Source organism: Gigantopelta aegis, chromosome 2 (genome assembly GCF_016097555.1).
Source record: "Gigantopelta aegis isolate Gae_Host chromosome 2, Gae_host_genome, whole genome shotgun sequence".
Classification (NCBI taxonomy): Eukaryota; Metazoa; Mollusca; class Gastropoda; order Neomphalida; family Peltospiridae; genus Gigantopelta; species Gigantopelta aegis.
The window spans coordinates 7851157-7864082 of NC_054700.1; positions in this window are offsets into that span (position 1 = coordinate 7851157).

The window sequence follows — 12926 nt, forward strand, 5'->3', positions numbered from 1 at the left end:
CAAATAAACAACGTTTCGTACACAGCACGAGCCCACACCAATCAACTCCAAACTGTCATATGCAAATCATTCTTGTATATACAGCGCGTGATTTTATCATGTTCTTTTTCTTCTTCATTTATATATATTTAGTTGTTAGTTGGTTAGTGAGAGAGAAGAGGGTACAGTGGTCTTACACCTACCCATTGAACCCTTAAGAACTCGCTCTGGGTTGGAGCCGATACCGAGCTGTGAACCCTGTACCTACCAGCCTATAGTCCGATGGCTTAACCACTGCGCCACCGAGGCCAGTTATCAATAATATAATACGCAAGGCCTTTTTAACAGTTTCCGTTCATTATGACCGCTTCTCCTCTTCTCTTTTGATTAGTACTGCCGGCCACTTTCTTTGTATTTACCCGATACCACATTTATAAGTATCTTTTAGCATGTCGTCCACCGTACACACATCGTGCTCTATATTTGCGTACAAAGAAAAATTCCATAAATACGACCGTAATGGACGCCGCCATCTTTGTTATTTAATACATATATAGCCTCGGCTACTGAAAAACCTCTGGACAGTAGGTAAAGACAAATAATAGAAGATTTGTTTAACGACACATTTTAAATTCGGCTATTTGGTGTCTAATATATTATGGAGAGAGAGAGAGAGAGAGAGAGAGAGAGAGAGAGAGAGAGAGAGAGAGAGAGAGAGAGAGAGAGAGAGAGAGAGAGAGAGAGAGAGAGAGAGAGGAGAGAGACAGAGACAATTAGGGACAGAAAATATTTTTAAATCTGTCTTAAATCAAAAATGAACCACGAAGTGTTCCACCTTCATCAGTTAATACCTTTTTGAAAATAGTACTTTTATTTATGATTCATAGTTTTATTTGATTGATATATAATTTCATAGAGTGTATTTTAGTCACGTGTGCGATTCTATTTGGCATAGTGCAACCTGCAGGCGCAAACTGCAGACAATGTAGCACCTTCAGTATGTGTCTAAAACATGCTGCCCACATCACGATACCGTGTTAGCCCCCATGTTGTACAGTTCTACACTCAGTCACAGGCACTACTGTATTCTTATATACGCCACCATAATGCTTGGGCTGTTCGACCCAGGTGCCACTCCACTGCAGAAAAAAGAAAGAACAATTTGTCTATTATTGGAGTTGATGGTTTCCACGATCGTCTGATAGGCTACAATGGCAACCATATGCCGCACAGACGCAACAATGCAGACAGACCCTCAACGACCAGAGATCACGAGTAGACCAGACCTGGGGCAAGGGCAACTTCTGTCTTGACTTCCTGTTTATCCAGTCAGTCGTCTTTTTCTACGACCGGGGCGAGACGTAGCCCAGTGGTAAAGCGCTCGCTTGATGCGCGGTCGGTTTGGGATCGATCCCCGTCGGTGGGCCTATTGGGCTATTTCTCGCTCCAACCAGTGCACCACTACATCAAAGGCCGTGGTATGTGCTATCCTGTATGGGATGGTGCATATAAAAGATCCTTTGCTGCTAATCCAAAAGAGTAGCCCATGGAGTGGCGACAGCGGGTTTCCTCCTTCAATATCTGTGTGGTCCTTTACCATATTATGTCTGACGCCATATAACCGTAAATGAAATGTGTTGAGTGCGTCGTTAAATAAAATATTTCCTATTTTCTATGACCCTCTGCAGACGGCCTCAGATGACAGTTATATTCCTATTTGGTTGACCGGAACTTTGTCCGCGCAAGTAGTCTGCTGTTTGACTGTGCTTATTTCATGGCAGACAGCTTTGGAATGGCAACTATTAGACTGAAGTTGACAGAGGAGAGCATGTAGTTTGCAAACGTGTAACTTGTTGACATTGTAGACTTTTGGTGGTAATTCTGGCCCATGCAAACGTAGTGCTTTTTGTGTAAAATGAGTGTACTCCGGCCAGGTTTAGTGGATGTGTTTTTTTAAAACCAATATCTTGAAAGAAAGAGCTGGACAACAGGGGTTGTCCTTGTCAGGGTATGTTTTCCCCAGGCAGGCAAAGATACATAAAACAATCCATGGGCCTGCTGATATTAATACAAATGTTATGGCCACTAACGCTATTTAGAAACATTTAGCGTAATTAACTGTGGTATGTGACCAAACCCATTGGATCTTTTCCAAACCAGTGCTCATGGTATATCAACTGTTGTTTCAGACATTACATTTAATGAATGGTTTTACAAATTGACTATATTATATTATGAGACTATTATGAAAATGTGCTACGATGATGTCAGCTAAGTCACCGCGTATTCAGTCGCTAAATGTTTAACTTCGTCATGTTAAGTCGATGTTTTAAACAAAAACGTACATACAATAATGGCACTACAGATTAACTGTAACATATATTTAAAGGCCCAGACCCTAGTTTTAACCAGTAAAAAATGCACACTAAGTTTAGTTAATTTACAAACCTGTATCTTATTTGGATAAAGTTACAATAGAGTGAAAGAAGAGTCTGTGACGTGAAAACGAGAAATATCCTTAAAAAATAGACTAGAACTCGAATCAATAAACCGCTACTTGTCTGACGCACGTGCGTTTTTAAAAATATGAAAAATGCTCCTTTTTTGGTGTTAGAAACACCAGGATGACCAGAAACACTTCGGTTCTACGGAAATGGATAATCTGAAGAATAAAATAAAAATATAAGTAATGTTTGATTGCAGTGGTCATAAACGGCTCTAATAGTGCAAAATATGCTGTAGTGTTTAAAAAACTAGGATCTGTCCCTTTAAATAGTTTATGAGGCTATTATGAATGTGTGTTGGGATAGTGTCATGCAGTTCCTTTCAGCTGAATAAGAGGTCCATCAATTGTTTGTCTTCTTTTCGTCTTATACCGGCCTCGGTGGCGTCGTGGCAGGCCATCGGTCTACAGGCTGGTAGGTACTGGGTTCTGATCCCAGTCGAGGCATGGGATTTTTAATCCAGATACCGACTCCAAACCCTGAGTGAGTGCTCCGCAAGGCTCAATGGGTAGGTGTAAACCACTTGCACCGACCAGTGATCCATAACTGGTTCAACAAAGGCCATGGTTTGTGCTATCCTGCCTGTGGGAAGCGCAAATAAAAGATCCCTTGCTGCCTGTCGTAAAAGAGTAGCCTATGTGGCGACAGCGGGTTTCCTCTAAAAACAGTGTCAGAATGACCATATGTTTGACGTCCAATAGCCGATGATAAGATAAAAAATCAATGTGCTCTAGCGGCGTCGTTAAATAAAACAAACTTTACTTCTTTTCGTCTTCTTTTTTAAAAACTTTTATTACATGCATTCAATCACTCAAAATGTTTAACTTCTCCATGTTAATTCCGTGTTTTTAAAAAAAACGTACACTCGATAATAACGACCGGATATCGTTGATTGCTCACTCTGTGACGTGGCTTTGTTTAAACCTTTTTTTCGACATTTATAGATTCCGTTGCTTTGAGGGTTTTGGCCACCCTCGGAGTGTTTATCTTTCAAAGCAGTTTTCATTATCTGGTTTGGGTTTTAAACTTGAGATTTTAAACAGAATTCAAATGATTTTGTTAAAGGACCAGACATCTCGGCGTTGTATACACACATGCACGTATAATTACGTCAGTTAGTGTATATCTACATGTTGTAAAGAAACGCGCACCTTTCGTTTTTTGTGTAAACCAGCTCACCCTGGCGTAACGATTGAAAAAGACAGTCTGGTTCGCTCTGTTTACGTTAAAGGTACGAAATCGCATTTGCCGTCGGCCGATAGGCTCGTTTTCCCTTTGTTTGTGATAAATAATTCACCGGATGACATCAAAACTGTTAGATATTGCGGAGATCTGCGAAACGTCTGTTGCGTATAAGGTTTATTGTAAAAACATAAATGAGAAATTACAACATCTTTATGACCAGAAGAGTGATTCCATTTCTTTCTACTTGTTCTTAAAAAGGGAGGGGGAGGTGAGAAGAAAAGGATGGGGAGGGAGGAAGAAAAGAAAAGAAAAAGAATAAAGAAAAGTACATGTTCTAATTGTACAACTTTAGTTTCTCTGAATAGTTTACACTAAAGATTGGATACCATTACAGCTGTATACTTTGATAATAAGTCCCTTGCAGAGCTGTTACCTTATAACATGATATTAATATATTATACAATACAATCATCTTAAAAACGAGACTATTTGTTGGTGTGTGTTTTGTATACACAAAACCGTTTTAAATGTTTCCGATAATTCTGACAGCTTCTCCTGTTTTGATTTGTACCGCCGCCGACAGCCATTGTACTCATCCGATGCTGCACTTTGCAAAGATCGGGGTTTTGGGTTGGGTTTTTTTGCATTCAGATCCGGTCGACTACCGTACACACATCGTGCTAAATATTGCATACAAATATGAATTCCATAAATACGATGCCAGTGAAAGTCGCCACTTTTATTAATTAACATTGGAGTGGCTATATACACAGCGGCCGTGTATATAGCCTCGACTAATGAGGGATGGCTATAAACACGGCGGTCGTATTAATTTTTATTTTATTTTATGGCATTGGGGTGGGGTGGGGTGGTGGTGGGGGGGGGGGGGGTCTAGTGTAAGACATTCCATCTAAATGTTGCGGTGCTAAGCACGGGTTATATCCAGTAAGTAGTATATGTATATTCCTATATTTTCGCATGCTTTTGTTGTTGCTTTTATTTGTTTTGTTCTTTCTATATACATAGTTTTGAATCACTTTTGTAACATAGCGAATACTACATGTCTTTAAATTCTGAAAAGTTGAACTTTCTCAGAGGCTGGTAAGAACAGAATATAGCTTAGAAATTCGAAGTCTGTAACCTTCGAAATCCACGACGGCAATCGGCAAAAAGCTGTTACCAAATTCATCTTCGAAAGCATTTTTATAATTATCATGTAGTTACATTGTTATTATTTGTAAAGGGCGGGACGTAGCCAGTGGTAAAGCGCTCGATCCCCGTCGGTGGACCCATTGGGCTATTTTTCGTTCCAGCCAGTGCACCGCGACTGGTATATCAAAGGCCATGGTATGTGTTATCCTGTCTGTGGGATGGTGCATATAAAAGATCCCTTGCTACTAATGAAAAAAATGTACCGAATTTCCTCTCTGACTAAATGTCAAAATTACCTAATGTTTGACATCCAATAGCCAATGATTACTAAATCAATGTGCTCTAGTGGTGTCGTTAAACAAAAACAAACTTTATTATTTGAATTAAATTGCCATCGCAAGCTGATCTGAATTTCGACGGCTACGAAAGGTCGCAAAACCAATCCTCTATGAACTCACTGGGGTATTTCCTGCTCCAACCACAGTGTTTTTTATATTGATATATCAAAGGTCGTGCCGTCCTGCCTGTAGAAAGGTGCAAACCCATTATTGATATTCAATAGGAGTAGTTTATATATTGGTGATTAGTTTTCTCTCATTCTCTACGCCAAATGTCGGAATTAGGCCTACTAAATGTTCGGTTATAATCGGTTTGACCCATGTGACTAACTTCCATTACACAATCGGTTTTAATTATATATGAACACGAGGATGATTTGAATTATACGCATCATACAGTATGATGTAGTCGATGCATGGTATTGTGGTTTATTAGTGTGCGCCGTGCGGCCCAATATCTCTCACTTCAGCACTCGAGGTTTCTGTTAGGATTACCTCACCTTTAGTTCATATCAGTCTAGCCTCTACCCAACAGGCTGAATCAGCATATGCATAAGAGGTTCCGGCTGGTACCTTCTTCTATGTGCTCCTGTGGAGAAGCAGAACAGACGACCGAACATGTCATCCAAGACTACATAAAGCTACAGCAGCTGAGGGAGACTACCTGGACAACTACAACAACTCTCCAGAAGAAGCTGTATGGCACAAGAAGTGATCTACAGAGAACAGTATCGTTCACAGTCACTGCTAGCCTCGACGTGTAGCCAACAAGCGATCAAAAAGAAAATACAGTACGATACACTTGTCGTGTTCACTGGTTTAGACTCTACAAATCGCTAATTTTACCTTTAATAACTATTTATTCTCTTTTTTCTTGACGTACACATGAAAACAAACATCAGCCACAACGTCTGCATCAATTCCATCATTTGAACTGAAGGAACATTCAGTTAACATTTACCCACACAATCGATTATAGATTTTATATAGACAATAGGTAGAGCCAAATCAATACATTTCCTATTATAATATAGATCACTATCGACTGGGGTATAGCAATGGAACATATCTCATTAGCCACCCGGAGTAGTCCTGGCCAAAATGTACTTGTTTGTCAGGATTTCTACTTGTCCACCAGACGACATACAATATTATTATAATACAAACTTCTCTTCAAATGATCATCCATTGAAATCAGTTCGTGTTGAGACTCATTGTTCATGCCAGTCTGTAATAATTTTAAATGTGAAACATTAAGAGTATTAAAGCATAAAGAGAAATAATTAAAATGAAACTAGAGTATTAAGAGAAAGAATTAAACTGGAAATAGAGTATAAAGTGAAAGATTTAAACTGAAAATAGAGTATAAAGAGAAATAATTAAACTGAAACTAGAGTATTAAGAGAAAGAATTAAACTGGAAATAGAGTATAAAGTGAAAGATTTAAACTGAAAATAGAGTATAAAGAGAAATAATTAAAATGAAAATTAAAATGAAGCTAGTTGACAAAAAAAAGAGTCGACTCTTGGACTGACAGTCATATTTTTAACTCATCCGTCAGAAATCTTTACCCGTGTTTAACGAGCGAACTTCCTGCACTCGTTTGATACGAAATAACCGCCAATTAATATGCCGAGGTGTTATTAGGCAAACATTCCTTTCCTTTTGGCGATGTTGAATCATCATCTCGTGCCAAATTGCCACCCACGTCATTTTTAACATGACCCACCTATTTTCTGTTTTCTCTAGCTATTAATGGTGATCGCACGTTGAGTTCCGTCTGTGTATCGCAGTCCTTTGGGCTTGTTTCCACCGAAAGTAATGTAGACCATACAGTTGTCAACATGCATGGCTAATTCCTTGCATATGTTAACGTAGTTACAGGAGCGGAGCCAGAGAAGAGTCTTATGGAGATCCAGGCCTCCTCTGTTAAGTCAGTCCATGTAATTTCAGAGACTGAAGGAATCCAACATACCTGTACGTACTCAGGGGAGCAAAAATGGGAAAATATTTAACTAGCCCTCCGGACCAGAACCAATTAAACTACTAGCCCGCCAGAATTTCTACTAGTCCGCCAGTCTATAGAACAATATATTATTAACAATATTATAATATACAGTGTCTTCATTTCAAATTATATAAAGAAATATATATATTGACAAAACGTTATTAAGAACATTTGGTAAGCGATCAACATCATGTGGCAAACCAAGTCAAAAAGATAGATAGACCGTCGGACTGGTAGTTGTATTTTTAAGTCGTCCATCAGTATTTTCTGCAGCCCTGCATACTACAGTTTATTTTGTTTAATGACACCACTAGAGAACATTGATTTATTAATCATCAGTTACTGGTCTTAGAAGAAACCGCTACATTTTCCTCATTAATAGCAAGGCAGGGGATCGGTGCACTTTTTCACAGAAACGACAGTGCTTATATATACATTCGATAAACCATTAATAGCAAGGCAAGGGATCTGTGCAATTTTTCACAGAAACGACAGTGCTTATATATACATTTGATAAACCATTAATAGCAAGGCAAGGGATCTATGCACTTTTTCACAGAAACGACAGTGCTTATATATACATTTGATAAACCATTAATAGCAAGGCAAGGGATCTATGCAATTCTTCACAGAAACGACAGTGCTTATATATACATTTGATAAACCAATAATAGCAAGGCAAGGGATCTGTGCACTTTTTCACAGAAACGACAGTGCTTATATATACATTTGATAAACCAATAATAGCAAGGCAAGGGAGCTGTGCAATTTTTCACAGAAACGACAGTGCTTATATATACATTTGATAAACCAATAATAGCAAGGCAAGAGATCTATGCACTTTTTCACAGAAACGACAGTGCTTATATATACATTTGATAAACCAATAATAGCAAGGCAAGAGATCTATGCACTTTTTCACAGAAAGGACAGTGCTTATATATACTTTTGATAAACCAATAATAGCAAGGCAAGGGATCTATGCACATTTTCACAGAAAGGACAGTGCTTATATATGCATTTGATAAACCAATAATAGCAAGGCAAGAGATCTATGCACTTTTTCACAGAAAGGACAGTGCTTATATATACTTTTGATAAACCAATAATAGCAAGGCAAGGGATCTATGCACTTTTTCACAGAAAGGACAGTGCTTATATATGCATTTGATAAACCAATAATAGCAAGGCAAGGGATCTATGCACTTTTTCACAGAAACGACAGTGCTTATATATATACATTCTATGATAAAAACCATTAATAGCAAGGCAAGGGATCTGTGCACTTTTTCACAGAAACGACAGTGCTTATATATACATTTGATAAACCATTAATAGCAAGGCAAGGGATCTATGCACTTTTTCACAGAAACGACAGTGCTTATATATACATTTGATAAACCAATAATAGCAAGGCAAGGGATCTATGCACTTTTTCACAGAAACGACAGTGCTTATACTGTAAATCATGAAATTAATGCGAGCAAGTAATTAATGCGAAAAATGCGTCGAACACATCGACGCAATAATAACTTGACGCATTTAGTTTAGTCTCATTCCCAATACAATAAATGTGCAGGATTTTACTATAATACTTCTAAATAAAATAAAACTTTTACTATAATACTTCTAAATAAAATATAACTTTTATGTTGCCATTCTATTTTCACTTTCCTGGAATATCATAGCGGTTATATAATACAGTGATGTTCCAAATGTTTTGTTTTGTTTTTAAAAAGCTCATTTTACGATTTTCAAATTTTCTTACACTTCTGGATTACTGTATACATTTAAACTGTTTTGAACATTTGTAAAATTATAATCAACACATTTTATTACTAAATATATTCCTTTAAAAATGAACCAGTAGAAAATTATATAACCGCAACCAACAATCCGTGCGTATTTCTTCAAACCATTTGGCTCGACTCTATACATGACATTTTAAGTTAGACTGGTCGCAAGTTGTCACTGTTGCAATATATCACATTTGTTAACGTCTATTCCTGTGCTGCGCATCAAGTGTATAAAATCAGTCTAAAACATTTGTTAGAATAATACGTCTGCGTTCGCATGAAATATTGTGCCCTGGTCGACCCACCATGCGATTAGCTTCAGATTATGTAGTAGCTGTGAAAACAACTACTGACTTCTTTTAACATGAAAGATGAAGCCCAAACAATATAATAACAACACAGCTGTGGTTTTTATGTGATGTGGACTTTTGCCCGACGCATTAATAAAAATACGCATTTTTCTTCACTCATGTACGGACGCAATAATATCATGACGTATTAATTACATGATTTACAGTATATACATTTGATAAACCAATAATAGCAAGGCAAGGGATCTATGCACTTTTTCACAGAAACGACAGTGCTTATATATGCATTTGATAAACCAATAATAGCAAGGCAAGGGATCTATGCCCTTTTTCACAGAAAAGACAGTGCTTATATATACTTTTGATAAACCATTAATAGCAAGGCAAGGGATCTATGCCCTTTTTCACAGAAAGGACAGTGCTTATATATACATTTGATAAACCATTAATAGCAAGGCAAGGGATCTATGCCCTTTTTCACAAAAAGGACAGTGCTTATATATACTTTTGATAAACCATTAATAGCAAGGCAAGGGGTCTATGCCCCTTTTCACAGAAAGGACAATGCTCATATATACTTTTGATAAACCAATAATAGCAAGGCAAGGGATCTATGCAATTTTTCACAGAAACGACAGTGCTTATATATACATTTGATAAACCAATAATAGCAAAGCAAAGGATCTATGCCCTTTTTCACAGAAACGACAGTGCTTATATATACATTTGATAAACCATTAATAGCAAGGCAAGGGATCTATGCACTTTTTCACAGAAAGGACAGTGCTTATATATACATTTGATAAACCAATAATAGCAAGGCAAGGGATCTATGCACTTTTTCATAGAAAGAACAGTGCTTTTATATACTTTTGATAAACCAATAATGGAGCATGGGACTGGACGAGAAAACAACAACTGGAGAATAGGTCCACTGAGGTGATTCGATCCCATGAGGCAAGCACCTTAAGCGAGCGCTCTACCGACTGAGCTAAATTCCGCCCCTTCCCATCCACACACATGCGCAAACCACACACACATGCGCAAACACACACACACACACACACACACACACACACACACACACACACACACACACACACACGCACATCATTTATTTGGCTTACATGTAAAAAGTTAACGTTTATTTTGTTTAACGATACCACTAGAGCACATTGATTTATTGATCATCAACTATTGGATGTCAAACATTTGGTAATTTTGACATAATCTTAGAGAGAAAACCCGCTACAGTTTTCCTTTAGTAACAAATGATCTTTTATATGTACCATCCCATAGACAGGACAGCACATACCACGACCTTTGATATACTACTCGTGGTGCACTGGCAGGAACGAGAAATAGGTCAATGGGCCCACCGACGGGTATCGATTCTAGACCGACCGCGCATCAACCGAGTACATGTAAAAAGGCTTGAACTTAACGGCGGCACGAACGGCAAATTGCCATAGCTGCAATATTAAATTTTGGTTTTTAATTTTGACATGTGTCAAATAAATGTTTTATTTAATGATGCACTCAACACATTTTATTTACGGTTATATGGCGTCAGACATAATATGGTTAAGGACCACACAGATATATAGAGAGGAAACCCGCTGTCGCCACTTCATGGGCTACTCTTTTCGATTAGCAGCAAGGGATCTTTTATATGCACCATCCCACTAACAGGACAGTACATACCACGACCTTTGTAACACCAGTTGTGGAGCACTGGCTGGAACGAGAAATAGCCCAATGGGCCACCGACGGGGATCGATCCTAAACCGACCACGCATCAAGCGAGCGCTTTACCACTGGGCTACGTCCCGCCCCCATTATTCGTTACAAATGTTAGTTTTAAAATTGCCATCACTAGGCTGAAAACTGTCGTAGGTCGACATTTTGCTTTCGGCAAAAACTGTTTAAAATGCCCATTTTAACAGATTCTTAAGTTCAAGCTCTGGTTATGGTCATCGGGTTTTACGTGCACATTCAACTGTTGTAGCGCACGCCTGCCATGGGCGCAGGTATCGAATTTCGCCAGCTCCGTCCAGGACAGGAAAGGGTTTTGGGAGGTGAGGATGTGGAAAGGGATTTTGGTTTTGTAGCTATTGAATTTGCAGATGTCCGGTAGGATTAGATCCAAAAGGAAAAAGGTTGCATTAATTTGGCGCGTAATTAATTTGGAGCTGTTTGATTGATTTGACTTGGTCGAAATTTAGCTCTTTGTTGGAACCTTGCCTAAAGGGGGCCGTCGTGGTTTGTCTCCCATAGGTTACCCGTGTTTTAGCCCTTCGGAGGGCTTCATCGATTGGTTCAGGCCCTGTACAGTAGACTCTTTTATATCAGAATTCTGATTCTAAACAACCTTCTGTACACGTGTTTGTTATTCTCGATGAAACATGCATTTTACACCTCTGCAAAGTTAAGTGCAAAATTTATTATACCACAGATAAAATATTTTTATTACACAGCCGAGTTTGAACAAGGATAAAAATCTAGACAAAAATGCATATAGCCAGTTGACGTAAAGGTCACTACTAAAAAACGTAGATTCTTATCTTGGCGCAAGCGCGGACTATTTTGTGTACTCGGAGGTATTAATTTCAACAGAGCGGTAAACTCGAGGAGAGATGAGCGCATATTACCAGTCTTTTCAGCTCTTTATTGTTCCGGCGGCACTGAGGAATGTGTAATATTGTTGCAAACTTTGAACCATTCCGTTTGTCTCTTCTAGAATGCGCGATGCATGCCTGATATTTCCAGGTATTAGTGACTAGTGCCGCCAACAAGTTGCGCTATATATTATTCAGTTTCGAAATAAGATCTCACATGAAGAACACCAGCGGAGCTGCTGCCAATGCCAGGATGCCAGTGAACAGAAAAAGAAAGGAACATAAGCGTAGGAGACGGGGGGGGGGGGATGTCGGGAGATGAGGGTAACTGCTCCCCCCTCCCCCCTCTCGTACTGGAGAAAATGTTCGCAGTCAAGCAAACGCGTTTTTAATATCAGTTCACCTCAAGATTAACTTTGTCGTACTTAAAATGTAATTTCCTACCAAAATATTACATGACACAAATAAACATTGTGAACAAAGTGAAAGTGAATATATTCGTTGCATTGCTTTAAAAAAAAAAAAAAAAAAAAAAAAAAAAATGGCGCAACCAAGAAAAGTGGAACAGACCGTCGATTACTTGTCTATTTTCTGTAATCTGTGGTCATCAAACCTAGTAAAGAGCCACAACAAACTAAATGAATAAAAAAAATTGTAGCTGTAATCTTAGGAGTGATGGCGCAGTAAGATACCCGGATGAAACAGCGATGCCGGCAAGGAGAGGGGGGTGGGGGGGGGGGGGGGGCGCAAGCGATCGCGGTCTCTCGCTGGACTGGTTTTTGCGCCTACCATTAGATGAATGTGATATGACAGAAGACGATGGCACTATCTCAAGTAGCACCAAATGCATGTAACAGGCCCGTAGGAACGATATCTGAATTGAGGGAACATTCATTTAGAGTATCGTACCAGCCAGTGTACCACGACTGGTATATCAAAGTCTATGGGATGGTGCATATAAAAGATCCCTTGCTACTAATGGAAAATTTGTAGCGAGTTTCCTCTCTAAGACTATATGTCAAAATAACCAAATGT